Raw genomic sequence first — 26339 nt, 5'->3', positions numbered from 1 at the left:
CTATTCTAATTTTATTTCATTGATCCTTGATTTAGTGTCACATAGGTCGCTTAAAAATATGTTTATTTTAAAGAAGATGTGGCTTCTTTAAAATAAAGACATTTTTAAGCTCGCACTAAAAAAATATTTACGTAATATTAAAGATTACGCAACCTAAATTTTAGGATGCGAAATTTACAAAATGTTAAGGACAAATTTTCTTAAAATAATGGAAATTTAATTAAAATAAAGTTTATAATCTTTGCCTCAAAAATTTTTACCATTAAATTTAGGACACACATTTTGAAAATTTGCGTCCTTCCGTTAAAGTCGCATGTCTTTGAACTAAGGCAAATTTTCCTTAAGGTAAGGAAACACATTTTTGATTTAAAGAAATTGTCCTTAAATTAACTGAAATATTGAAACTTTAGATTTAGGATAAAAATGCTTCAAATGTAGACTTAGACTTATTTTGAGGATCTAGCGTCTTTGGTTTAAAGTTTTGTTTTGGAAGAAAACATTTTTTTTTTTTTTTGAAGTATCCGTTATAATTAGGATTTTTAAACTGGTATTTGTTTGTACGTGAGCACCTCTATTAATAAACCGCGAGAAGAGAATGAACATTTGATAAATGAGATCTGTATTCTAATTTTAATTTTACTGGTCCTAGATTTAAAGCCAGATAGGTCGCTAAAAATTTTTTTTATTTTAAAGAAGCCCCTTCTTTGGCTCGGAATCAAAACCAAAATACTTAAGGGAAGGTCAAAATCTTTGGATCCCAGTAAACTTTTTTTGAGTGCGGCATCTACACGTAAGTCCTTGTGGGAAGCTTAAAATCTGTGGATCCAAGTAAACTTTTTTTGAGTGTAGCACCTTTTTCTGTAGTACAAACAATGAAGAAGAAATTATTCGATTTTATAATTTTTTTATATTTACCTCTCGCCTTGACGGAGAATCGAACCGCGGACCATACAGTTTGTAAGCCAAGACACTACCCACTGGGATACGTAGCTGTTATTGTCATCAACAGATAATTATCGATATAGCCACCTACGCACAAGTAACACAAACAGTCAAGCAGTTATATTTATAAAGCATAGTTTTCGGCGCCCACGAACTGAAGTAAAAAACTTTATTTCACAGAATGACACCATTATTTGGCCATCATAGGGCAATGGTCAGCATGCCCGCCTTTCATACAAAGGTAGTGCGTACAATCCCTGATTCGACCAAACACCAAATATTTTTTTTTTCATATTCTCCAAAAATGTTGGGAAGATTCCGAAAAGATGTTCGTTTGAAAAGTAGTGGCTCATGTTTTATCCATGTGAAAGGTTCACTTTTTAAAGATTTGATTTTTAATTTCCATTATTTTATGATGGTAAGGTGTTGAAATTTTAAATATATTGCGAATACTGCATAAATCGAAGAATTTCTATATATATCTCCTTATCCCCTTTTTGTGAAATGAAACTTAAATCCATCCATATCCAGAGCCATATTATTGGCGGGGTAAGATTATTTCCATATCCTTGTACAGATATACACTTTTCAACACTGATGCAGGTTTATTTCCATATTCTTTAGTTTCAATCTGGCAGGGGAAGTTGCTTCATTCTCATAAGATAAATTCTACTGGGAATCGCAAATGAGATTTGACAGAACCATTTCTTCCTTTAAGGAGTATCATTTATATGAGTTGTGGTCTGTGGTAAATCATCGCCGATTTTAAGAATTTTTAAATAGCCTGTATAAAAAAATATGATGAAATTGCTTGAAAGCCCCAAAGAGTTGAGTGAGACTAACATCATCATAGTGTTTTAAAGTGATATTCTCTTTAAACTAAGATTTCTATTACATATCAAATTAGCAACTAGAATTCACCGATGAATTCAATGTAAAAAAAACAACAAATATAAAAACCTCAAAACCTAAAAATATTTTTTTTTTTTCTAAAATATATCTATCAATTTAGTTTTAATTGAATTGAGAATATTTCTTTGAATATTTGAATATGTACTGCAACTCGTGTAGATGTTTTTGGTATTTTATTTTTGTTTGTATGTCAAGTTGACTTTTCTGTCGTTACTTTCAATCAATTGAATTTTCGTAAAAAATATATCATGTACAGACTTCAATAGAATGGAAATTTAGGTCAAGTTGTTCTTTATTGCACTTGTGTGCTTAAGGTTCATACATTTTCAAATTGAGATATTTCGATATAAATATTTTTCTCAGTATCTATAAGCAATTTGCATACATATATAAAATAAGTGAATATCTAATAAAATCTAATAAAAAAAAATAAAATTGGGCCAAATAGAAACCTAAAGGAGAGTGTAGGGGAACCCATCATGGGATTGCTTCCAGCATGCAGGATTTTTCTGGACAATGTCCCACTGAAACGTAATTGTTTTAACCTAATTTCATTTATACATGGATATGAAAAAGAAAGCTTCTCAGAATTTTCTAAAATTTAATTTATTTTTATACCCTCCACCATAGGATGGGGATATATTAACTTTGTCATTCCGTTTGTAACACATCGAAATATTGCTCTAAGACCCTATAAAGTATATATATTCTGGGTCGTGGTGAAATTCTGAGTCGATCTGAGCATGTCCGTCCGTCTGTTGAAACTTGGCACAAGCAGTTGTTATTGATGTAGGTCCGATGGTATTGCAAATGGGCCATATCGGTCCACTTTTACGTATAGCCCCCATATAAACGGACCTCCAAATTTGGCTTGCAGACCCTCTAAGAGTAGCAAATTTCATCCGATCCGGCAGAAATTTGGTACATAGTGTTAGTATATCGTCTCTAACAACCATGCAAAAATTGGTCCACATAGGTCCATAATTATATATAGCCCCCATATAAACCGATCCCCCGATTTGGCTTGCGGAGCCTCTAAGAGAGGAAATTTCATCCGATCCGGCTGAAATTTGGTACATGATGTTAGCATATGGTCTGTAACAACTACGCAAAAATTGGTCCACATCGGTCTATAATTATATATAGCCCCCATATAAACTGATCCCCCGATTTGGCTTGCGGAGCCTCTAAGAGAAGCAAATTTCATCCGATCCGGCTGAAATTTGGAACATGGTGTTAATATATGGTCTCTAATGACCATGCAAAAATTGGTCCACATCGGTCCATATTTATATATAGCCCCCATATAAACCGATCCCCAGATTTGGCTTGCGGAGCTTCTAAGAGAAGAAAATTTCATCCGATCCGCCTGAAATTTGGTACATGGTGATCCGGCTGAAATTTGGAACATGGTGTTAATATATGGTCTCTAATGATCATGCAAAAATTGGTCCACATCGGTCCATAATTATATATAGCCCTCATATAAACCGATCCCCAGAATTGGCTTGCGGAGCTTATAAGAGAAGAAAATTTCATCCGATCCGGCTGAAATTTGGTACATGGTGTAAGTATATAATCTCCAACAATATGCAAAAATTGGTCGAAATCGGTCCATAATTATATATAGCCCCCATATAAACCGATCCCCAGATTTGACCTCCGGAACCCCTTGGAAGAGCAAAATTCATCCGATTCGGTTGAAATTTAATACGTGATGTTAGTATATGGTATCCAACAACCATGCAGGAATTGGTTCATATCAGTCCATAATTATATATAGCTCCCATATAAACCGATCCCCAGATTTGACCTCCGGTGCCTTTTGGAGAAGCAAAATTCATCCGATCTGGTTGAAATTTGGTACGTGGTGTAGTATATGATATTTAACAACCATGCCAAAAATGGTCCATATCAGTCCATAATCATATCTAGCCCCCATATAAACCGATCCCGAGATTTGGTTTTGGAGCCTCTTGGAGGAGCAAATTTCATCCGAGTCAGTTGAAATTTAGTACATTGTGTTAGTATATGGCCGTTAACAACCATGCCCATATCGGTGTATGGTTATATATAGCCCTCAGATAAATCGATCACCAATCACACAAAAATTGGTCCATATCAAGTTCATAACTGTATATAGCCCCCATATAAGCGACCCCCAAATTTCAATTCTGGCTCCGTACCGTGCAAAAGTCCATATCGATTCGTAACTATTTGTGGACTTACCTACACATACCTTTTTCGTCTAATATATACCACGTATGGACTAACTCACAATTTAGAAAACGATTTAAGATAACTCGATTGTGGTTGACAGTCTTTCGTAGAAGTTTCTACGCAATCCATGGTGGAGGGTACATACGATTCGACCTTGTTTTTTTTTTTCAAATTTGTATTTTATTAAAGCTGTCTGTCTTAACCAGCAGTAGGACAAATGTGTGGGAAAAGAAGATGTCCCACTAAACTACGATTGTTAAAAGATTCAAACGCCCTTTTAGTATAACAAAGAATATAAGATTTATTCACACACATATTTGTCGTTAGTTTGACAAAACAAGCTTTCTTGGTTCCTAAGTTTTTACCCTATCACCCAAGGAATCGAAAAATTGCGCTAATAATGCATTCAAAAACCAATTCTTTTTTAATTTCGGTTTTCTGTACCTGGCACTAGGCAACAAATTTTAATTTATTATTATTTTATATCCTCCTTCATAGGATGGGAGAATATACTAACACTGTCATTGAGTTTGTAACCGAAATATTGGTATCAGACCCCCTAAAGTATATATATTCGAACGAAACAAGCTATCGACTTGAAACTTGACACAAATAGCTGCCATTGATGTATATTAGATGGTATTGTAAATGGGCCATATCAAACTTATCCCCATATTTAAGTTGCGGATCCTGTCGGAAGAGCACAGTTCATCCGATCAAATAAATCGATCCCCAATCACACAAAAATTGGTCCATATCAAGTTCATAACTGTATATAGCCCCCATATAAGCGACCCCCGTATTTCAATTCTGGCCTTCCACGTACCGTGCAAAAGTCCATGTCGATTCGTAATTATACCTTTTTTGTCTAATATATACCACGTATGGACCAACTCACAATTTGGAAAACGATGTTAAGAAATTTAAAGTTACCACAACCCAAGTAATTCGATTGTGGATGACAGTCTTTCTCAGAAGTTTCTACGCAATTCATGCACGCAAAGAAAAAAAACGTTTGGAAAACATGTACCGAAAACGTTTTTCTTTTGTTAGAGTTTTTTGAATTGCTTTGAAAATTTTAAACTTTTATCACCAAAAAAAATCGTTTGTTACAAAATCTTTATTTTTTCAATAAAAAAAGTTATTTTTGAAACAACAACACAGTCCATTTCGTTTATATCAAACACTGTTCTTTTCTGACTTTAGGTCTTTAATAAGACACATTTTACAGTTCAATATTTAATATACTACAATGTAATGTTGATCATTTTTTCGGAATCTTCCGAACATATCTGGAACATATTAAAAAAAAAAAACTTTGGTCGAAGCAGGGATCGAACCCACGACCCTGGAAAAGAATAAACGTTTATCACAAAAAGTATATACTTTTCTTCCAAATACACTTCCTTACAGCGAAAAGCAAATGAGAAACGAACTTTGTTTGTCTAAAATTTCGTTTGGGAGGAAAGAATTATTTTTTTGCGTGTGGTGGAGGGTACATAAGATTCGGCCTGGCCGAACTTACGGCCGCATATACTTGTTTTTTTTACTAACATTATGTTCCACCCCAGGGCATTAGCCGACTTAAGTCTATATATTTTGTAGAAGTATATAAATTTTTTTCCAGATCGATTCCGATTTAAATGTATGTATTTGGGACAAATCTTTATATATAGCACCCAATACATTTTACGGATTTGATATGTTATTAAAAATGTGGATATACAAAGTGGTGCAGGGTATAATATAGTCGGCGCCGCCCGACTTTAGACTTTTCTTACTTATTTATATATGCCTCTATGTAAACTGATCAATAATTGAAATTGCTTATATAGGTCTTTAATCCCCCTTTTTAGTCACTAGTAGAACTTTGTACTTTTTCCATGGGATAGGGTACATAAAATTCGCCCTGGCCAAAGATTTCACGTCCTTAAAATACGAATGCGTTTTTTGATTAGCATAAAAGTCGCGTTTCTCTGATAGAAAATTTTTTCCTTGCCCGAAAAACGATGAACTTTTCTACAAAGTCGATTTTTCCTTATACTTAAGTGATTCAAATTAAAAATGGGTATCTTAAAATTAAAGAAAATTTTGTTTGTCTAAGGTTTACTTGTCTTTGATAATTGTGAAAAAATCTTCAAAATTAAAGACATTGTCTTTAAATTTGTTGTCTTTTTGCAAATTGACAATAAAGCAAAAAAGCGATTAAAAATAGGAGACGTTTTTCAACACTTTATTTTACTTGAGACATAGCATAATTTCTACTTGAAGTGGAGTCTGAATTTGAAAATTTATATTGCCGTTAACATGTTTTTAAAGGACTTTAAATGCACATGAAGAAAAAAACAGAAAAAACGATTAAACTAAAATGTGCTGCCTAGGATCAAATACGCAAAACTTAAATTTAAAAGAGAATTTTGTCTTAAAAGTATCCTTAATTCAATTCTCCGCTTCTCTTGTTCGGAATCAATATCATAATCATTAGTGTAAAGACAAAATCTTTGGAACCGGGTTTGCGTTTTTTTTTTCAGTGTATAAACTTGTGTTGTTTTTTCTTTTCTGTTACCTCAAGTGACAGTTAAGAAGATATTCAATTTAACTAATTTTTCCTATACAAAGGACTTTGCATTAGTCGTTAGCCAAAGGTGCTGGTGTATCACCACCAGTACTCCCTGGCATTCACATAATACAAGCCAGAAGCTAAATACAAAGCCACCAACGTGTCAAGTGCTGAGTTATCCTATGTCTGTCGAGTGACATGTTCTACATGTAGATGCCACATAGTTTGCTTTAGGCTATCCGATTCCCTTTAATGTATATCGGAAAAATTTGTTATACCTAGGCCAAACACCCCGACAAGCATGGGATGAATATGGCAGAGAGTTCTAAGTAAAATGTGGTGCACTTAAGAAAATGATGCATAACAATTATTCGAGAGAAATAAGCATTTTGCTTGTAGACCATATTCCCATGACTTATATCGTAAAATATTTTAATGATTTTAAAAATTGCTATGTACACTGATAAAAATATTTTCAAATACCATGAAGTATGTGCGGTCTTCATGTTATAATTTTCTTTGGAAAACCCGCGCCGTAACGGATTACATGATAATATCTAAAATTAACAGGAGAATATGATGAAATATAATCTCTTCAGAAAGTCGGTAAGCTCTACAAAGCTGATTTTAAAATTTGCATATATCTATGGAAACTTCTTTAGACGCTAAATTTATGAGAAACATTTTTGTTGGAGTTTCGGAAATTGTAAACTTCTCGTGTAAGCGAGTAAGAAATTCCCAATCTAATCTAAAAAATTTAAATGAAGGTTTTTTTCGTTACTCAAATGAGCATGGGAATTATAATGGGGGAATTTCAGGAATTTGGACGATATTTTGGTTTTCTATGTCCTCAGAATTTTAAAGCGGGAGACCGGCCCATGTCATTTCTTTCGCGTTAGCCCAGTTTGGATGCGTTAGCTCGCGTTAGCTCGCTTTGGATTCTGTGCATAGGAGAAAGCCTCAAACCCCGGCCGCAAGCCGGTCACTCGTTTCACTTTACCTTTGCTTTAGCCCATATTTGGTACACGTCTCTATTGATTAAAAACTGCTTCTGGGTCAGGCCAGGAGAAGTATCACAAAACAGGCCAGCCATTATGACTTGTCGTCCACATAACAATAACAGTTAAAGTAATATTGCAGTTGTTGTTAGTTGTAAGTGTAGTTGTCTAAGTAAGCAGTGAGCCTGATACACTTAGACTACGAGTACTCAGTCCATTGTGATACCACATTGACATATTTCTAAATAATGTAATTTTTTAAGGCTTAATACATCTGCAAAATATATCTTTTAATTTTTTAAAAATAAGAAGATAAGAACTGACAAAATTTAATAGAAAGAATTTATACCATTTTATGAATTCTTAAACTATTTTTAACCAATTTGAAAAAAAAGTTAAAATTACCCATTAAAAGTATGAAAAAACCAAGTTATAAAAAATTGAATTAAAAGAAATTCCTGGGTAGTTAAAATACAGAACATCAGTACATCTTTTGGAAGTGCTTTTAAAGTTGTGCCTTTGGAAGAACTTCCAAATTTTTTTGCTGGGATACAACGCCATAATTGCTTAATAGACAATTTTTTTTATCGATCTGTAAGTGGTACAATGTCTATGATTTTTTGGGACAATTAAATTGAAACAAGTATATACGGCCGTAAGTTCGGCCAGGCCAAATCTTATGTACCCTCCACCATGGATTGCGTAGAAACTTCTGCGAAAGACTGTCATCCACAATCGAATTACTTGGGTTGCGGTAACACTTTCCGATGGCAAGGTATCTTAAAACTTCTTAACATCGTTTTCTAAATTGTGAGTTAGTCCATATGTGGTATATATTACACAAAAAAGTTATGTATAGGTAAGTCTCCAAATAATTACGAATCGATATGAACTTTTGCACGATACGTGGAGAGCCAGAATTGAAATATGGGGGTAGCTTATATGGGGGCTACAATTATGAACTTGATGTGGACAAATTTTTGTGTGATTGAGGATCGATTTATCTGAGGGCTATATATAACTATAGAGCGATATGGACCTAGTTAGGCATGGTTGATAACGGTCATATACTAGCACAATGTACCAAATTTCAACTGACTCGGATGAAATTTGCTCCTCCAAGAGGCTCCAAAACCAAATCTTGGAATCGGTTTATATGGGGGCTATATACGATTATGAACTGATATGGACCACTTTTGGCATGGTTGTTAAATATAATATACTACCACCACGTACCAAATTTCAACCAGATCGGATGAATTTTGCTCTTCCAAGGGGCTCCGGAAGTCAAATTTCGGGATGGGTTTACATGGGCTATGTATAATTATGGACTGATATTAACCAATTCCAGCATGGTTGTTGGATACAATATACTAACATCACGTACCAAATTTCAACCGAATCGGATGAATTTTGCTCTACCAAGAGGCCCCGGAGGTCGAATCTGGGGATCGGTTTATATGGGGGCTATATATAATTATGGACCGATTTCGACCAATTTTTGGATGGGTCTTTGAGGCCATATATTAACACCACGTACCAAATTTCAACCTGATCGGATGGCATTTGCTTCTCTTAGAGGCTCCGTAAGCCAAATCGGAGGATCGGTTTATATGGGGGATATATATAATTATGGACCGATGTGGACCAATTTTTGCACGATTGTGAGAGATCATACGCTAACACCATGTACCAAATTTCAGCCGGATCGGATGAAATTTGCTTCTCTCAGAGCATTCGCAAGCCAAATCTGGGGATCGGTTTATATGGGGGCTATTTATAATTATGGACCGATGTGGACCAATTTTTGCACGATTGTTAGAGATCATATGCTAATACCATGTACCAAATTTCAGATTCGGATCGGATGAAATTTGCTTCTCTCAGAGGATTCGCAAGCCAAATCTGGGGGTCCGTTTATATGGGGGCTATACGTAAAAGTGGACCGAAATGGTCCATTTGCAATACCATCCGACCTACATTACTAACAACTAATGTAGGTCGGATGGTATTGAGTCGATCTGAGCAATTCCGGACCGACGGACATGCTCAGATCGACTCAGAATTTCACCACGACCCAGAATATATATACTTTATGGGGTCTTAGAGCAATATTACAAACGGAATGACAAAGTTAATATACCCCCATCCTATGGTGGAGGATATAAAAAGCTTATGATAAAATACGTACATATTTAGGTATTGGATCTTGAACAATAAATGGAGGATTTGTTATCAGTTTCTATGTTAACTTATAAAATACCCATGACTTTTTTGGTTGAATTTTTTTTAATAATTAAATCGAAAAATATTTTTGATACAACACCTACAATTTTGGGCGTTACATCCTTGACAAAAATTTTGTCGCTGAGAAATCGCTAAGAAATTCATTTTTTCATTTCATTTATTTGCTCAATTTTGTAATTTAAAGCCGTAAGGCCGATGCAAGATAAATTACAATAGAACTACTAATACATTTTGTTCTTCGTATTCTATATTTTTTCAAGCGAATTAACTTTTTAGTGCTGTGACGATGAAAAACGATTTAACTACAGAACTAATATTGAAGTATCCTAAGAGCGGTTATACTAACAGAGTACGTGGTGTACTGGTAAGCAAATCCGCCATGGTTAGGTTAGGTTAGGTGGCAGCCCGATGTATCAGGCTCACTTAGACTATTCAGTCCATTGTGATACCACATTGGTGAACTTCTCTCTTATCACTGAGTGCTGCCCGATTCGATGTTAAGCTCAATGACAAGGGACCTCCTAGTCTGAACGGCGTTCCACATTGCAGTGAAATCACTTAGAGAAGCATTGAAACCCTCAGAAATTTAACTGGCATTACTGAGGTGGGATAATCCACCGCTGAAAAACTTTTTGGTGTTCGGTCGAAGCAGGAATCGAACCCACGACCTTGTGTAAGCAAGGCGGGCATGCTAACCATTGCACCACGGTGGCTCCCTCCGCCATGCATGTTGAGTGTATACACAATCGACCAATATATTAAATTTTCAAACTATAACCGATATAGGCTTTTGTGAGTCTAAACTACCCCTGATTACACTGAAAAAATATTGTCGTGAGGCCGAAGATTTCATGGACTTGAAATACGAATGCGAATTTTACTTAGCATAGAAGACGCATTTCTCTAATATAAAGTTTTCCCTAGTCAAAAAGTCGATAAATTTTTTAATGAAGTCGTTTTCTCCTTAAATGGGTATCTTTATATGAAAGAACATTTTGATTGTCTAAGGTCAGTTTGACTTTAATCCTGAAAATTCTTCAAAATTAACGAAATTGTCTTCAAAATTGTAGACTTTTGTATCTTGATTACAAAGCAGAAAAGCTTTTCAAAATAGGAGATATTTTTCAATATTTTTTTTTAAAGACGTTTTTACGAAATATAGCATAATTCCGATTTTAAAACACGAAGCAAAATGCTGAAAAACGAACAAATTAAAATTTGTTTCTTAAAGTCAAGTATTCAAAACTCAAATTTAACAGAGAATTGTGTCGTAAATGTGTCCTTACTTCAATTCTCTGTTTCTTTGGCTCGGAATCAATAACATAATTATTATTGTTTGCTTTTCAGTGTACATATCAGATATGTGCTTGATACTCACGAAATCAGATCAGGGGATCCTTCTATATAGAAGCCATACACTCCATATAAACCACAGACCGCTATAGCCCATTTTCAAACCTTCAGACAAACCTGAAACCTTTGCCTGCAGACAAACCTGAAGCGTTCTCAAAGTTCAGGATAATATATCCATTATTGAAGGACACAAGGATAAAAGACAGGTTAAGAATAACACAAACGGACAGAGCTTCTAGGAAAATTATTTCCCAAGACGTTTTACATGCCGCACGGATGAAAAAGACTGTTTTTCATATGTTTGGCTATAAACATTATATGTTTGGAACACAAATTTTTAAACACAATATTTTTGAGTGCAAGCATATAATGTTCATAAACTAGCATAACATGTTTGGGACATATATGTTAATATGTTAGAACATATTATGTTTGGGACATAAAATGTTTGTAAATATAATATGCTTGGATGCAAACATATATTAATTTAGAAATAGCCTATAAACATATATGTGTTTAGTAGCTTGGAGCGCTATTTAACAGGGAGCGATATTGAATTAAGTTGGTGGTTGTTGCTTGTTATTACAAAATTAACATTTTATTTTTCCTTGGGCAATTGATCAGCTACTTCTTTGATCCTTACAAACTGTGTGGTTCGCTGTTCGAATCCCCGTCCGGCAAAAGGTAAAATTAAAATAAAAAAAATCATAAAATTGAATAATTTCTTCTACAATGTTTGTATTACAGAAAAAGGTGCTAAGAACTAAAAAATCTCGTGGAAGTGAGAAAGATGTCGGGGAATATACAATTGGGCAGAAACAAAATTTTGAGCATTCAGGTCGAAAACCTATGTTGTTAGCACCTATATTACCTGTTTATTTTCATAATTCATTATGATTGTAAATATATAAATAAATAAATAAAATTTTGAGCACAATATTGTTTGGGAGAATTTTTTAAGCATATAATATTTTTGGGTGCAAAATGCTTCCAAACATATTAAATGGTCACATAATAACATATTGTTTTTTGGAAGACAACATTATTGAATTTGGATGCAAAAATACAAAATGTTTGGAACTTAGACTACCCAAACATATATTGTTTAGACCAATATGCTTTCAAACATATTATATATTGGTAGAGATCAAACATATAAATGTTTGGGCAATACCCAAAAATGTATATGCTTGAAGCAAAATATGTTTGGGAGTATATGTTACAGAAGCGATTTTTTGTGAGGGTGCGTATGTCCTGATAATTTGTTTTCTCTTCACAGTTGTAGATAGCATTAATTTTTCCAATTTTTTTTTTCAGTGTACAGTTCAGTTATGCACATAAGTTACGAGCCTTTGATGCCAGCCTGTTTGTGGATGTAATGATTTCGCTTATGCTGCCTAAAATTGAAGATTTTCTTCTCATTCTGGATTTCTGTAACCAAATAGGAATCTTTGTTTTTTTCTATTACAGACTATTTTTGTATTTCGTGGAATTTTACATCTGTTAGCAATTATGCCTATCGCTGGAGGCGTAACGTTTTTTTTTTTTTGGTTCGAACTCCCTTTTCTCTTTGTTTGTATCTGCAAGCATTTGAACATGTTGGGAAAATTGTTTTTGAGTTTAGGCACGTTCGCAAGAACACAATCCTTGTCTCAGGTGCATAAGGTATATTTCTATGTGACAGTTTACTTACATGCTTAAAAACACACACACGCACAAACACATCAACGTTATTATCAATGTGTACAGATAAGAACGATGTGTTCACAAGCTGGCAAAAAGGTGTCATGAAAAGATTTAACAAACAATTAATTCTTTGCGGCACATGTAAGTAATAATGAAAACTGTTTCTCGAAAAAAGAAGAAATTCAAATAATTTAACATTTTTCGATGTTGCTAAATTTTCATATGGAAAAATTGAACAATTTCTAGAAAACCAATCAACGAAACATTTTAAGAAATATTAGCGAATTCCATTTACTCTCTCTCTCTCTCTCTCTCTCTCTCTCTCTCTCTCTAATAGTTATGGACAGCCCGGCCTTGTCTGAAGTAACATTCTCCAAGGAATTTCTCTATTATATTAAATTATAACAAATATAACGAAGAAACATATTTAAAGTTTTCATGTCAACCTAATAACAAAACAAGCTCTCAACGACCAAATGCATGATTTTATTTATAATTAAATATTATTCGAGGTTTATAGTAGAGGTGTGCACGTGACACGAAATTGTCGTGACTCACGAAAATTTTCCTACCAAACAATATCGTGCGTGAGTGTGCGTGAGTAAGATTTTTCCATCGTGAGTGTGCGTGAGCGTGAGTAAAATACTACTCACGTGCACACCTCTAGTTTATAGACAAAGAAGATTAAGGAACTTGATCTAGTTTGATAAAAGTTGGACGATGATGCGATTTGAAATAATAAAGGACATCTCGAGAAGTATTTAGAATGTTATGCCTTGATTTATTAATAGGTTCATATAACAAAAACAAGTATATATGGTCGTAAGTTCGGCCAGGCCGAAGCTTATGTACCCTCCACCATGGATTGCGTAGAAACTTCTTCTAACCACTGTCATCCACAATCGAATTACTTGGGATGCTGTAACGCTTGCCGATGGCAAGGTATTTTAAACAGTCTTCTAAATTGTAAGTAAGTCCATACGTGGTATATATTAAGTTAAACAAGTATATACAGCACTAAGTTCGGCCGGGCCGAATCTTAAATACCCACCACCATGAACCAAATATTAGGGTTTCCTTTGAAATTTCAGGAGGGATTGAGGACTTGAGGACACTTCCCGAAGATAAATTTAAAGATTTCACCTATGAGGACTATATCAGATTCTGGATTTATAAGAACCATTTTTGTTTGAGTTTTAGAGGAATCATTAACATCTCTTGTAAGTGTGCAAGAAAATTATAAAATAACGTGTTGCTTTGAAATCTTAAATCTGTAGATTTTCACCCGAGAAGTATCTGAAATCTGAAAATTTTACATTGAGTTTCAAGCAATTTTCATGATCAGTGCGCCTTCTATACCCTCAAGAAATGAAGTCGGTCGGCATTACCAAAAGGACCGATAAAAACTTTATCCGATACACGTTTTTGGGAGCCTAAAATAATATTTACAATTTCAGGCAAATCGCATAAAAACTACGTATTCTAGAAACCCAAGAAGTAAAATCGGGATATCGGTCTATATGGGGGCTATAGCAAAACATGGACCGATACTCACCATTTGTGGCACACCTCTTTATGGTCCTCAAATACCTATAAATTTCCAATTTCAGACAAATTGTATTTAAACTACGGATTCTATAAGCCCAAGACCCCAAATCTGGAGGTCGTTTTATATGGGGACCATACCAAAACATGGACCGATACTCACAATTTTTGGCACACGTATTTGTGGTCCTACAATACCTCTAGATTTCCAATTTCAGGTAAATTGAATAAAAACAGCGGTTTCTATAAGCCCAAGAAGTAAAATCGGGAGATCGGTCTATATGGGGGCTATACCAAAATATGGACCGATACTCACCATTTTCGGCACACCTCTTTATGATCCTAAAATACCACTAGATTTCCAATTTCAGACAAATTGGATAAAAACTACGGTTTCTATAAGCCCAAGACCCCAAATCGGGAGGTCCTTTTAAAGGGTGATTTGTTAAGAGCTTGATAACTTTTTTTTTAAAAAAAACGCATAAAATTTGCAAAATCTCATCGGTTCTTTATTTGAAACGTTAGATTGGTCCATGACATTTACTTTTTGAAGATAATTTCATTTAAATGTTGACCGCGGCTGCGTCTTAGGTGGTCCATTCGGAAAGTCCAATTTTGGGCAACTTTTTCGAGCATTTCGGCCGGAATAGCCCGAATTTCTTCGGAAATGTTGTCTTCCAAAGCTGGAATAGTTGCTGGCTTATTTCTGTAGACTTTAGACTTGACGTAGCCCCACAAAAAATAGTCTAAAGGCGTCAAATCGCATGATCTTGGTGGCCAAATTACCGGTCCATTTCTTGAGATGAATTGTTCTCCGAAGTTTTCCCTCAAAATGGCCATAGAATCGCGAGCTGTGTGGCATGTAGCGCCATCTTGTTGAAACCACATGTCAACCAAGTTCAGTTCTTCCATTTTTGGCAACAAAAAGTTTGTTAGCATCGAACGATAGCGATCGCCATTCACCGTAACGTTGCGTCCAACAGCATCTTTGAAAAAATACGGTCCAATGATTCCACCAGCGTACAAACCACACCAAACAGTGCATTTTTCGGGATGCATGGGCAGTTCTTGAACGGCTTCTGGTTGCTCTTCACTCCAAATGCGGCAATTTTGCTTATTTACGTAGCCATTCAACCAGAAATGAGCCTCATCGCTGAACAAAATTTGTCGATTAACACATTTCGAACCGAACACTGATTTTGGTAATAAAATTCAATGATTTGCAAGCGTTGCTCGTTAGTAAGTCTATTCATGATGAAATGTCAAAGCATACTGAGCATCTTTCTCTTTGACACCATGTCTGAAATCCCACGTGATCTGTCAAATACTAATGCATGAAAATCCTAACCTCAAAAGAATCACCCTTTATATAGGGACCATACCAAAACATGGACCTATACTCACAATTTTTGGCATACGTATTTGTGGTCCTACAATACTTCTAGATTTCCAATTTCAGGTAAATTGAATAAAAACTGCGGTTTCTATAAGTCCAAGAAGTAAAATCGGGAGATCGGTCTATATGGGGGCTATACCAAAACATGGACCGATACTCACAATTTTTGGCACACGTATTTGTGGTCCTAAAATACCTCTAGATTTCTAATTTCAGGTAAATTGAATAAAAACTGCGGTTTCTATAAGCCCAAGAAGTAAAATCGGGAGATCGGTCTATATGGGGGCTATACCAAAACATGGACCGATACTCACCATTTTTGGCACACCCCTTTATGGTCATAAAATACCTCTACATTTCTAATTTCAGGCAAATTGGATAAAAACTACGATTTCTATAAGCCCAAGACCCCAAATCGGGAGGTCGGTTTATATGGGGACTATATCAAAACCTGGACCGATATAGCCCATCTTCGAACTTGACCTGCCTGCAGACAAAAGTCGAGTTTGTGCAAAATTTCATTATTGAAGACTGTAGCGTGATTACAACAGACAGACAGACAGACAGACAGACAGACGGACAGACGGACATCGTTATATCGTCTTAGAATTTCTCCCTGATCAAGAATATATATACTTTATATAGTCGGAAATCGATATTTCGATGCGTTACAAACGGAATGACAAACTTATTATACCCCCGTCACCATTCTATGGTGGTGGGTATAAAAAGACCGATTAAATACGTATATAATTCAGTTTGACAAAATTTTCTATAGAAATAAAATAAAATTTTTAAATTTAGAAATACAATTTTAACAAAATTTTCTATAGAAATAAAGTTTTGACATTTTCTATAGAAATAAAATTTTAACAAAATATTCTCTAGAAATAAAATTTTGACAAAATTTTCTATAGAAATAAAATTTTGGTAAATTAACATATTTTTGGCTCGAGTGGCAACCATGATTATGAACCGATATACACCGATATGGACCAATTTTTGCATTGTTGTTAGAGACCATATACTAAAACCACGTTCCAAATTTGAACCGGATCGGATGAATTTGACTCCTCTAAGGGGCTCCTGAGGTCAAATCTGGGGATCGGTTTATATGGGGGCTATATATAATTATAGACCGATGTGGACCAATTTGTGCATGGTTGTTAGATACCATATACCAACATGTACCAAATTTCAGCCGGATCGGATGAAATTTGCTTCTCTTAGAGGCTCCGCAAGCCAAATCTTGGGGTCCGTTTATATGGGGACTATACGTAAAAGTTGACCGATATGGCCTATTTGCAATACCGTCCGACCTATGTTAGGTTAAGTTAGGTTAGGTGGCAGCCCGGTGTAACAGGCTCATTTAGACTATTCAGTCCATTGTGATACCACATTGGTGAACTTCTCTCTTATCAGTGAGTGCTGCCCGATTCCATGTTAAGCTCAATGATAAGGGACCTCCTTTTTATAGCCGAGTCCGAACGGCGTTTCACATTGCAGTTAAACAACTTAGAGAAGCTTTGAAGCCCTCAGAAATGTTACCAGCATTACTGAGGTGCGATAATCCAACGCTGAAAAACTTTTTGGTGTTCGGTCGAAGCAGGAATCGAACCCACGACCTTGTGTATGCAAGGCGGGCATGCTAACCATTGCACCACGGTGGCTCCCACCGTCCGACCTACATCAATAACAATTACTTGTGCCAAGTTTCAAGTCGATAGCTTGTTTCGTTCGGAAGTTAGCGTGATTTCAACAGACGGACGGACATGCTTAGATCGACTCAGAATTTCACCACGACCCACAATTATATACTTTATGGAGCAATATTTCGATGTGTTACAAACGGAATGACAAAGTTAATATACCCTCCCCCCATCCTATGGTGGAGGGTATAAAAAGTGGACTTCAAAAAGCATGTCCGATTCCAAAGATTTTGTCGGCACACTTATGAAGCAGATCAGTTCAACTAGTACGCTTCCCACAGATAAATGTAAAGATTTTACCTATGAAGACTAGATCGGATTCTGAACTTATAAGAACCATTTTTTGTTTGAGTTTTAGAGGAATGATAAACATCTCTTGTAAGTGTGCAAGAAAATGATGAAATAACGCCTCGATTTGAAATCGAAAATCTGTAGATTTTCATCCCAATTATATAAATGATTACGAGAAGTAAAATCTGGTAATTTTGCATTCAGTTTCAAGCAATTTTCATGATCAGTGCGCCTTCTATACACTGAAAAAAAATATTGTCGTGAGGTCAAAGATTTTTACAAATTTTGCTTGGCATAGAAGACGCATTTCTCTAATATAAAGTCTTTTTCCTTGTCCAAAAGCCGATAAACTTTTCAATGAAGTCGTATTGTCCTTTTAATTAAGTGATGTCACTTAAAAATGGGTATCGTAACATGAAAAGAAAAATGTTTCGGATAAGGTCAACTTGACTTTAATAATTCAGAAAAATTCTTTAAATTTAATGAAAAATGAAATTTTTGCATCTTGACTACAAAGCAAAAAATCGTTCAAATGTAGGACATGTTTTTCAACACTTTATTTCAAAGACATAGCATTTTTTATACTGGAAGTCGAGTCTGAATTTCGAAAATAGAGTTGCCGTTAACTCGTTTTTAAAGGACTTTGATAGCATATGAAGAAAAAAAGCTGAAAAAGCGAAAAATTAAAATTGGCTTCCTAAAAGCAAGAACACAAAACCTAAATTTAAAAGAGAATTGTGTTTTAAAAGTATCCTTACTTGTATTCTCTGCTTCTTTGGCTCGGAACCAATACCAACATTTTTAAAGTAAAGACAAAATCTTTGAAACCGGACATGCTTTTTGTTCAGTGTACCCTCAATAAGTGAAATCGGTGTGTATGGAGGCCTTACCAAATGGACAGATAAAACTAAATGATATACACTTTGTTATGGGTCTAAAATGGGGACTATACCAAAACATGGAAAGATACAGTATTCAGCACATTTAATTGTAGTTCTAGAATCTATACCCCAAATGGCAGGGCCGGTTTATAAAGGGGCTATATCAAAAACTGTACCGATACTCAATATATTCGGCATACCTCATTATGGTCCTAGAATACCTCTAGATTTCCAATTTCAGGCAAATTGGTTAAAAACTACGGATTCTAAAGCCCAAGAAATAAATTTCGAGATCGGTCTGTATGGGGGTTATATCGAAACATGGTCCGATAATCACCATTTTCGGCACATCTCTTTATTTTCCTAGAATACATCTAGATTTCCAATTTCAGGAAAATTGGGTAAAAACTACGGACTCTAGAAGCCCAAGAAGTAAAATCGGGAGATTGGTCTATATGGGGGCTATATCAAAACATGGACCGGTACTCACCATTTTCGGCTTATCTCTTTATTTTCCTTGAATACCTCTAGATTTCCAATTTCAGGCAAATTGGATAAAAACTACGGATTCTAGAAGCCCAAGAAGTAAAATCGGGAGATCGGTCTATATGGGGGCTATATTAAAACATGGACCGGTACTCACCATCTTCGGCGCATCTCTTTATTGTCATAGAATACCTCTATATATATACTTTATATAGTCGGAAATCGCTATTTCAATGTGTTGCAAATGGAATGACAAACTTATTATACCCCCCGTCACCATTCTATGGTGGTGGGTATAAAAAAAAATTTTGTGGTGATTTTGTAAACTGTTATTCGTTATCGTTGGATTTTCTTTTCAATTTCAGTGACTAAAACTTCAATATTAAACCGTTTGCGATGTGCAATTTCCTGCTGCACCATTCTTGCCATCATGAGTTTAGAAATGCAGTGTGCATTGTCATCAGCAAACCGTCCATTAACTTTGAAACTTAGCTAAATCGAGAACGATTTGAGTTGTATTAAAAAAGTTTCCAAAGTCTTCTTCCGCATTTCTATCTCTGAGGCTCTTTTATAATTTTCTTTATAATTTTAATTTTTTTCAGCTATAAACATTTCCACAAAAGAAGTTAGCTATGTAACTGCAAAGATTATCACAGGTGTTGCAATTCCTTTTTCTTTGCAATTTCTTTTTCTCATATTCAATTCCATTTTTTTTTGTTTGCAAGTCCTCACTTACTGCAGATTATGGAGAGGAGAAGAAAAAGAAAGAAATCGAAATTGTTTCAAACTCATTAAAAACCCTAATGTAGACCACAAGAAAATTAAACCTATTTTTACGTTTTACTCCCTAACCAACCAAACAGCGTTAAAACTTTTGCCCTTTTCTCTTTAGCGAAAAATCTCTGGTCTTTTCTACTTGAAAGTTAAATATTTTCATTAAAACAAAGCTGCAGTAAAAAAAAAAAACAAACATGAAAGCAAAACGTGAGCTCAGCTGCAAATGTGTGGGTAAAGTTAAAACATTCAGTGGTCGCTTTTTTTTAATTTTCTGATCTTCCGGTTTGTTGCTGGTGGATTGTATGTGTGTTTTTTTTTTTACTGTGGGAAAATTTCTTAGATTTCATGGCTAGAAAAATTTAGGTAGAATTTATGTTTGAGAATTTGGTTACACGCTTTTATATTCGTTTTACTCTAAAAAAGGATTTTTTTCCTCTCTGCCATTTTTGTTTGCTAAGAAAACCTTTTTTTCATATTCTTTCCCCGCTCTTTGTTTCATTCTTCTGTACGGCTTAGAAACAATTGTTTCGGCATTTGCTGTCGTTTTTTTTTTTTTCAGGACACTCACTTAATATGTAAAGGATAAAGTTTTCAAGATGAGCACAAGCATCCATCCACCTAGAAATTTGTTTAATGTCAGAAAATCTTAAAGATTATCTTAAAGAGAATTTAGTCTTCGTGCTTAATTAATATTGTTGCATAGTCTTTATATTTTAATTACAAACATGGAAAATAACTTTTACTTGAAGCAAAGTTGTGAGAGAAGCTATATAATATTTTAGTGCAGAAAATTTAAGTAAAAAATAAAACACTTTTCGGGCTGGCTGAATATCCATATATTTTCAACAAATTTAAATTTTTTTGGGAGTTATACACAGGACTGTGGAGTCGAGCCAATTTTGCTCGACTCCGACTCCAGCATTTTTCATCAGCTCGACTCCGACTCCGACTCCGGAGTCGACTCCGGGTAATATAACTAAATCTCATTTTAATACCACTAATTTGTAGTTCTATTGTGGGGGTACCGTAAGTGGACGATATAAAGTATCGTGTTTATTTATGTGTGCCAAAAAAGATCTTAATTTCACATTAGATGCCAATTGAATTCTATATTTCAAATTTATGGCAATGTTTAAAAAATAAAATAATGATATAAATACCCATCATAATATGAGAATATACCAACAGTATATGTATTTGTGGACCAAAATTATTGATACTATTTCAAATCCTTTAAATTTGTTGCGAGCTATATAAAGGTTTATATTTCCATATACATGAATTTGAATCTGAAGACAAAATTGTATATACTTCTACAAAATCTATGTACTTAAAATTTAAATCTAACGTTATGGGACGTAACACAATTATAACGAAAAATAAAAATGCAAGGAAAGTCTAAAGTCGGGCGGGCCGATTATAATATACTCTGCACAACTTTGTATTTAGATCTACATTTTGATAAAATCTCAAATCAGACTTCTACAAAACTCGGGCAATATTTGGGAAATATTTATAATTGTTTAGACAATTTCGCAAAAATGCATTTATGATTCATTCATTGAAAAATTTGAGTCATTTCTACAAGCTTTCGACTTAGCAGCAATTTTTCCAAAATTGTATGCTCACTGAATACAATTTTGGAAAAATTTTTGTCTAGTAAATAAAATTTTGCAAAATTTTATATAGAAATAAAATTTTGGAAAATTTTCTACAGTAACAAAATTTTGACTAAATTTTCTATAGAAATAAAATTTTGGCAACATTTTCTATAGAAATCAAATTTTGACCAAATATATAGAAATACAATTTTGAATAAAATTTTTGTAGAAATAGAATTTGGCAAAATTTTTTATAGAAAAAAAAGTTTGAAAAAATGATCAATAGAAATACAATTTAAAAAAAATTGTGTAGCAAACAAAATTTTGCAAAATTTTCTATAGAAATAAAATTTTGCAAAATATTCTATATAAACAACATTTTGACTAAATTTTCTATAGAAGTAAAATTTTGACTAAATTTTATATAGAAAAAAATATTTCTATATTAATAAAATTTTGAATGCATTTTTATAGCAGTGAGTATCAGTGAGCATCAGTAAGAAAACAAATTTGAGAAAATTTGCTATAGAAATAAAATTTGACAATTTTTTCTTATAGAAATAAAATTTTGAAAAAATTATCAATAAAAATACAATTTTAGAAAAATTTTTGTGTAGTAAATAAAATTCTGCAAAATATTCTACAGAAACAAAATTTTGACTAAATTTTCTATAGAAATAAAATTTTGACAAAATTTCCTATAGAAATAAAATGTTGACCAAATTTTCTGTAGAAATAAAATTTTGACCAAATTTTCTAATAAAAAATCTATTACTATAAAATTTTGGCAAAATTTTCTATAGAAATACAATTTTGACTTAAATTTTTATAGAAATAATATTATCCATAGAAATAAAATTTAAAAAAAAAAAAATTTTGACTCAATTTTCTATAGAAATAAAATTTTGACTAAATTTTCTATAGAAATAAAATTTTGACTAAATTTTCTATAGAAAACAAGTAAGGAAAGTCTAAAGTCGGGCGGGGCCGACTATATTAAACCCTGCACCACTTTGTAGATCTAAATTTTCGATACCATATCACATCCGTCTAATGTGTTGGGGGCTATATATAAAGGTTTGTCCCAAATACATACATTTAACAAGTAAGGAAAGTCTAAAATGTTAAGGAAACTTCGCAATAGTTTATTTATGATTTATCGCTCGATATATATGTATTAGAAGTTTAGGAAAATTAGAGTCATTTTTACAACTTTTTGACTAAGCAGTGGCGATTTAACAAGGAAAATGTTGGTATTTTGACCATTTTTGTCGAAATCAGAAAAACATATATATGGAAGCTATATCTAAATCTGAATCGATGTCAACCAATTTTGGCACGCATAGCTACAATGCTAATTCTACTCCCTGTGCAAAATTTCAACTAAATCGGAGTTAAAAATTGGCCTCTGTGGTCATATGAGTGTAAATCGGGCGAAAGCTATATATGGGAGCTATATATAAATCTGAACAGATTTCAACCACATTTGGCTCGCATAGCAACAATGCTAATTCTACTCCCTGTGCAAAATTTCAACTAAATCGGAGTTAAAAATTGGCCTCTGTGGTCATATGAGTGTAAATCGGGCGAAAGCTATATATGGGAGATATATCTAAATATGAACCGATTTCAACCAAATTTGGCACGCATAGCTATAATGCTAATTCTACTCACTGTGCAAAGTTTCAACCAAAGTGGGGTAAAACTCTGGCTTCTGGGACCGTATTAGACCATATCGGGCGAAAGATATATATGGGAGCTATATCTAAATCTGAACCGATTTCAATAAAATTTGGCATACTTGACTATAGTACTAATTGTTCTTCTTGTGCAAAATTTTAAGCAAATAAGGGTAAAACTCTGGCTTCTGGGGCCATATAAGTCCATATCGGTCGAAATATACATATGGGAGCTATATCTAAATCTGAACCGATTTCTTCCAAAATCAATAGGGATCTATTCTGAGCCAAAACACATACTTGTACCAAATTTGAAGCCGATTGGACTAAAACTGCGACCTATACTTTGATTACAAAAATGTGTTCACGGACAGACGGACAGACGGACATCGCTATGTCGACTCAAGAGCCCACCCTGAGCATTTTTGCCAAAGACACCATGTATCTATCTCGTCTCCTTCTGGGTGTTGCAAACATATGCACTAACTTATAATACCCTGTTCCACAGTGTGGAGCAGGGTATAAAAATATTTCTATAGTAATAAAATTTTGAATAAAATTTTTATAGAATTAAAATTTTGACATAATTTGCTATAGAAATAAAATTTTGACAAAACTTTTTATAGAAATAACATTTTGACAAAATTTTCTATAAAAACAACTTTGAAAAAATTTTCTGCCAATATTCCACATATGTATATTGCCTTAAAATAAAATAAAAATAATATCGATTGTTCGAAACATTTCAAATAAATTAATATGGGCATTAAAATGGATCGATCCAGCCCATCTGCTAGTCAAACATTCTAGGAAACATAAAAAGATAGCCGTAATTGGAAGTTGATTTTCATTTACAATCATGCTGTATATTGATCGAATGAATAACGCAATGGAAACTAATTTGCGTAAAAACTTGCTTAGTTACAAATATGTGAAGTGTTTTAAAAAATTTGGTTTAGCCGGAGTCGGAGTCGAGCAAAATTTTTACGACTCCGACTCCAGCAAAATCTTCAGACTCCGACTCCAAGACTCCGACTCCGACTCCACAGCCCTGGTTATACATATATATTTAAATATAAATCGATGTAGACAAAAGTTTTTACACTCGTACAAAATCTCCAGATTTAAATCATGCGTTCACTAAACTATGAAAATACTGATCGGCCAAGTCATGATTCATCGGTCGATACAAGTGGTACTCACAAATAGCAACGTCTGGGCTATAAGGCGTGTGGGTTAGAACTTCTCATTTGTCGTATTGCAAAATCACCTTGCAGCGTCTTTCCACATATTGGGGCCGTTTTTCGAAACAAAGATCATTTAACTCGGTTGCATCTTATAATAGGGTTGTCATTTATTTGGTGGGATTAGGCAATCTCCCAACTGACAGCTCTTTCGAATAGCTTGACATTTTTGAGGTTATACGTAAGCAGAACGTTTTGAAATACAAACGCTATTTGCGTTGTTTACAGCAATATTAAAATTCATCTCGCCCAAAAAAATGGAATGGAATGCTAAACGTACTAAACATTTTCGTGCGAACACCGATAAAAATAAGTTTGAGAACCAATAACTTTTGTTGGAAAACCAATAACAAAATTTGTTAATTTTCCTGCAACAAACTAATTTGTTCTTTTAATAACCATTATTACAAAAAAGTTGTTAGCAATCGTTACCATCAGAAGGCAACAAATAATTTGTGTTCTCAATAACATAATTTGTAAGTAATTTGTTGAGCATCCAACAGTACAAAATATTTGTTGTTGAACAATATTTTTGAATTTGAACGAAAAAATTTGTATGTGGTTTGTTGGAGTCTATCAATGACCTAAAACAAATTTATTGGTGTATTACAAAAAATTAAATTGAAATTAAAATTAACAGAATTATGCTATGAATTGCACCAAAATTGCAAAAATGCCGGAAATATTTTGGAGATATTTTGTTAAGTACACGCAGAGAAGGAATATGACCAAAATGTTATTTTTGGACGGGGAACATTTTTGTGTCGAAAATCCTATACTCACTTTTGTAAATGTATGACGATTTTAAATTTAAGTAGTCCAGGGTCTAGCAAGCATTTTGACAACTATTTGCCCAGTGCTATATATTGTAGTTAATTAGAATTGTAATAACTCTATTCCCGATAAATCTAATCCATATTAATGGTTTTATTAATTATCTCATACAACAAACATATTTGAGAAACTACCAAATTGAAAAATATAAATTTTTTTACAGACATTTATACATGCTTTTCTGTATTCTCTGATGAGTGAGCTCTTTGCTTGCTATCATACACGTGCATGCGCTCATACTCATTTTGTTCTACCGGTATTCTTCGCATACTTGTTTTAGCTTTCGTACATATTCTTAGCGATGGGCGCGTAACCAGTCTTGTATTTTTGTTTTTGTTCTCATATCGATAGCAGTCAACTAATTTTGCAACAAAACAATTTGTTGAAAATTCAGAATAATTTCTATTATTTCTTCTGTCAAGCATCTACAAACACATTTCAACAACAAATGCCTCATATTCAACAGACAAATTTGTTGAGCATCAGCAGATTTTACATACAAATAAAGTTGTTAATATTTATTTGCAGTTATTTTTTTGTGTGAACATTTCTTACAACTTTCGTTTCAACAACAGTGCATCGATGAACTAAATTCAATTTTTGGGGATGAAGCTCTGTCAAGGTATGGTGAATTCAACCGAGGTCTTAGTTCACTCCAAGACGACGTGTGTGCCAACTGATATTGCAAAGGTCGTCATGTGACCAAGACGACGTGTGTGCCAACTGATATTGCAAAGGTCGTCATGTGACCAATCGTGGGATTGAACATTTGACCGTCAAAAAATTGTTTGCGTTGGATCTCACACAATTTGTCAATCTCTAAAAAAGGCGCGTGTTGATTGGTCGAAAGAAATACTCCAAAACAAGTATATAGGCCGTAAGTTTGGCCAGGTCGAATCTTATGTACCCTCCACCATGGATTGCATAACAACTTTTACTAAAGACTGTCATCCACAATCTAATAACTTGGGTTGCGGT

The 26339-nt window shown here is 34.0% G+C and overlaps 1 protein-coding gene across 1 annotated transcript in view; it reads left to right on the top strand.

Moving 5' to 3' along the window:
- LOC142221942 (uncharacterized) overlaps positions 1-26339 on the top strand; it is a 618143-nt gene that overhangs the window by 288051 nt on the left and 303753 nt on the right. The gene's annotated exons all lie outside the window — the stretch shown is intronic.

The sequence above is a fragment of the Haematobia irritans genome, chromosome 1 (assembly GCF_050003625.1).
Source record: "Haematobia irritans isolate KBUSLIRL chromosome 1, ASM5000362v1, whole genome shotgun sequence".
Lineage (NCBI taxonomy): Eukaryota > Metazoa > Arthropoda > Insecta > Diptera > Muscidae > Haematobia > Haematobia irritans.
Note: the sequence above shows the minus strand (reverse complement) of the source record. Positions and strands in the feature narration are given on the sequence as shown.